General features: G+C 39.1%; 1 non-coding gene across 1 annotated transcript; it reads right to left on the minus strand.

Annotated features, from left to right (window-relative positions):
• Positions 1-1474: 1474 nt before the first annotated feature.
• LOC130971332 (small nucleolar RNA R71) lies at positions 1475-1582 on the minus strand. The gene has a single exon (XR_009082556.1). It is a non-coding gene; the product is annotated as a small nucleolar RNA R71 (small nucleolar RNA).
• Positions 1583-4857: the final 3275 nt, after the last annotated feature.

Consider the following 4857-nt stretch of genomic DNA (forward strand, 5'->3'; position numbering starts at 1 on the left):
TGCTTTCTCACATTGAATTAGATTGGGGTTTGGATGGATATAGTGACATGTAATCCTACCAATACTTTGATCTATGAATTTGTGTGGTATAGTCAGTAACCAAACTTCAACTCTTTCCATGAGCAATTAAATCAAGACATTGGACAATTGTTCATGCTTAGAGAGATTGGTGAGCCAAGACATTGGGATCCAATCATCTATGATTACCAAGCAATGTCAATGAATGCATTGATTGAGGAAGAGATGAAGATGATTTGATCTAGAGGATTCAATATCTCCTGAAACCCAATGATTCCCCCATCCCTGATCTTACCCATTCTATTTACTTTCTGCAATCTTTAATTTCACGCTTCATTCCCCATTTCCCATTTAATTTCCAGCAATTTAAGATTCTGTCATTTAATTTCTTGCAATTTAAGTTTCCCGCCATTTTACATTCTGCAATTCCAATTTCAATCTTGATTTCGCTCAACTAACATAGTTCTCCAATTATAATTGCTCGATCTACCAATCCCTGTGGGATTTGACCTCACTTTTTTGTGAGTTTTCACTTGACGACAATCCGGTGCACTTGCCAAAAGGAATTTGTCGAGAGGCAAATTTCCGCGTACTAAGTTTATGGCGCGGATGCCGGGGATTGGTTTTGTATTGACAATTACCAAATTGAAGGATAACTAGATTGAGCATTTTTCTTTTCTATTGTTACTGGAGTTTCCATTTTAGTTTTTTATTTAGTTTTCTACAATTTTTAGTCATTTCATTTGAATTTCTCTTTATTGCTTTTCTTTCCAGCAAACTAACTCACTAACTCATTAACCGTTTGATTAATTTCTTCAATTACTTTGACAAGCTAACTATACTCTATTTTTAGTAACCTATACACTTCCTGTATTCTTTTTTCACTTGTTCATTGTATGACAGGTAGGAAAAAGGAAATTTCAACTTCCTTTGATAGTGAACTGGAAAGAACCTTACTGAGATTAAGGAGGAAAGTAAGGGAAAAAAATTGTTGGTGCAGAAGAAGAGGAGGAATACTTTGATATAACCATGGAGGATAATATGGAGAATCATCATGAAGAAGAGGTGAACAACAATGCCAGAAGAGGTGGAGCTAACCCTGCTGGGCAAGAGAGGAGAGTTCTGGGATCATACATCAATCCAAATCCAGGAAATTGTGGTAGCAGCATTCAAAGGCCAACTATCCATGATCATAACTCTTGTGCAAAATAACTGTTCTTATGGAGGAAGTGCACAAGAGGACCCAAATGAGCATCTCACTAAATTCCAATGGATATGTGACACGGTTAAGTCTAATGGTGTTCATCCTGACACCTATAGAGTGTTACTGTTTCCATTTTCTTTGAGGGACAAAGCATCAAAATGGTTGGAATCATTCCCCAAGGAAAGCTTAACAACCTGGGAGGATGTAATGAACAGATTCTTGACAAGGTTCTATCTGCCACAAAAAGTAAATAGGCTAAGAACTGAAGTACAAACATTCAGACAGCTGGATGGTGAGACCATTTATGAAGCCTGGGAAAGATTCAAGGATTTGACCAGGAAATGCCCCCCTGACATGTTTAATGAGTGGGTACAAATTCATATTAAAGGGTTGAATTATAAATCAAAGAAGGCTGTAGACCACTCATCTGGAGGTTCACTTAACAAGAAAAAGATCATTGAAGAAGCCATCAATGTTATAGAGACAGTGGCTGACAATGAGTATTTTTATGCCTCAGACAGGAGCAACAACAGGGGCATCTTAGAATTGAACCAAATGGATGCAATCCTAGCCCAGAACAAGATGATCATCAAGCAACTTGCTGAATTGACCAAGCAAATGGAGAAGAATCAAGTTGCAGCTATCCACTCTCAACCCTCACCTCAAGAAGAGTTGGAGGCTGAAGAAGGAGTTAACTGTGAGGAGGCTAATTACCTTGGAAATTCATCTAGGCAAGCCAATGATCCCTATTCCAAAACCTATAACTCTGGTTGGAGGAACCACCCAAACTTTGGATGGGGAAACTAACAAAACCAAGGCCAAGACCACAGACCACACAATACTAACCAGTACAATAACTTCACCAACCAAAACTCTAACAAAAAACCATACCATAGCACACAAAACTCTCATTCCCATCCACCATACCAAACCCACAATATCCACTCTCAACACCCCAATTTGAATGAACCATCACCACAGGAGAATGACAGAATGGCTAGGATGGAAGCAATGCTTGCAAATCTTTACAAAGAAGTTGAAGGCATAAAAAAATTCAAGGAGAAAGTAATATCCAATCGGAAAAATCAAGATGCTGCCACTCAGAAGCTCAAAGCACAAGTGGGATATTTGTCTAAACAAGCCCCTAGTTACAGTTCTAATGGTGCCACCAAGACAACTTCCAGAGAAGAATGTAAAGCTATTACCCTCAGAAGTGGAAAAGAATTGGAGGAGAAGTCAAGGGAGACTAAAGAGGATGAAGTAGAGGATAGTCCAATTGACAAGGAAGAAGCACAAATACCTACTCCAAGTTCATCAGAAGACAAGGAAGCTCTAAAGCCATATGTTCCAAAGGCTCCTTACCCTCAGCACTTAATGAAGAATACAAAGGATAGCCAATTCTCCAAATTCTTGGAGATCTTCAAGAAACTTCATATCAACATTCCCTTTGCTGAAGCATTAGAGCAAATGCCACTCTATGCTAAGTTTTTGAAAGAGTTGATGACAAAGCAAAGAAGCTAGAGGAATGATGAAACTGTGATACTTACTGAGGAATGTAGTGCTATCATCCAACACAAGCTACCTCAAAAATTGAAGGACCCAGAAAGTTTCCAAATTCCCTGCATCATAGGGGAAATAACAGTTGAGAAAGCCTTGTGTGACTTAGGAGCTAGTATAAACTTGATGTTTGTAACTATGATGAAAAGGATGAAGATTGAAGAAGCCAAACCAACAAGAATGGCCCTCCAACTGGCAGATCAGTCATTTAAATTCCCTCGTGGCATAGTAGAAAACCTGCTTGTGAAAGTAGGAGACTTCATTTTTTGTGCTGACTTTATGGTGTTGGACATGGAGGAAGAAGCTAAGGCCTCCATAATCCTGGAAAGGCCATTTTTAGCCACTGTTGGGGCTATCATTGATGTCCAAAAAGGTGAACTTACCCTTAGGCTACATGAAGAGAGAATGGTGTTCAATGTATTCAAGGCTGTGAGCTATCCACCAGAGTCACTAGGAGAGTGTATGAGGCTGGATATAGTGGAAACTGTAGTGCAAGAGACCCTTGAAGAAGCACTTGGAGAATTGACGGAGTGTGATTCCATGTTGAATATTGAAGTTGCTGAGGTCAACGTGGCAGAAACGCCTCTTCCAAGCACATTGGAGGAGAGGAAAAAGGAGAAAGAAGCACCCAAACTGGAGCTGAAAGCATTGCCTCTTACTCTCAAGTATGCATACTTGGGAAGTGATGGAAGTTACCCGATAATCATCAATTCTGCCCTTAGTCAAGAACAGGAAGAGAAATTAATCAAAGTGTTGTAAAAGCACCAAGATGCCATTGGATGGACCCTTGTTGACTTAAAAGGGATAAGCTCATCCATATGCATGCATAAGATCTTGCTGGAAGATGATGCCAAACCCTCCATTCAAGCCCAAAAAAGATTGAATCCTGTCATGAAAGAAGTGTTCAAAAGGAGGTGATGAAGCTATGGCAGGCAGGTGTGATCTATCCCATTTCAGATAGCCCATGGGTGAGCCCTATCCATGTGGTTCCAAAGAAATGAGGCATCACTGTTGTACCCAATGAGAAAAATGAACTCATTCCTACAAGAACTGTCACCGGCTGGAGGATGTGCATTGACTATAGGAAACTCAATGAGGCAACCAAAAAAGATCATTTTCCACTACCTTTTATGGACCAGATGTTGGAGAGATTGGCAGGACATGCATTTTACTATTTTCGGGATATAATCAAATAGTGGTTGATCAAAAAGATCAAGAAAAGACATCATTCACCTGTCCATATGGAGTTTTTGCTTACAGGCGCATGCCTTTTGGATTGTGCAATGCCCCTACAACCTTCCAAAGATGAATGTTGTCTATTTTCTCAGACATGATTGAAAAATTCATTGAAGTCTTCATAGATGATTTCTCAGTCTTTGGAGATTCCTTTCCCAATTGCCTTAATCATCTTGCCTTAGTGTTAACAAGGTGCCAAGAGACAAAATTAGTTCTAAACTGGGAGAAATACCATTTTATGGTAACAGGGGGGATTGTTCTTGGCCATAAAATTTCAGAAAAAGGCATAGAGGTAGACAAAGCTAAGGTGAAATTAATTGAGAAATTACCTCCACCTAGTAATGTCAAGGTAATTAGGAGTGTTTTAGGCCATGCTGGTTTTTACAGAAGGTTTATCAAAGATTTTTCCAAAATTGCAAAACCTTTGAGCAATCTATTAGTCTCTGATACACCTTTTGTATTTGATCAACAATGCACACTAGCTTTTGAAACATTGAAAAGAGAACTTTCCTCAGCACCTATCATTGCCCCCACCTGATTGAAATTTGCCTTTTGAACTGATGTGTGATGCATCAGACCTTGCTATTGGGGCAGTACTTGGCCAGAGGAAAGGCAATTTAGTGCATGTTATCTATTATGCTAGCAAAGTTTTGAATGAAACTCAAAGGAATTATATCACTACTGAGAAGGAATTACTGGCAATAGTGTTTGCATTTGATAAGTTTAGATCATATCTCATTGGATCTAAAGTTATTGTTTTCACTGATCATGCAGCACTAAAATATTTACTTGCAAAACAAGAGTCAAAACCAAGACTGATAAGGTGGGTTTTGCTATTGCAG

The sequence above is a fragment of the Arachis stenosperma genome, chromosome 3 (assembly GCF_014773155.1).
Source record: "Arachis stenosperma cultivar V10309 chromosome 3, arast.V10309.gnm1.PFL2, whole genome shotgun sequence".
NCBI classification, from domain to species: domain Eukaryota; kingdom Viridiplantae; phylum Streptophyta; class Magnoliopsida; order Fabales; family Fabaceae; genus Arachis; species Arachis stenosperma.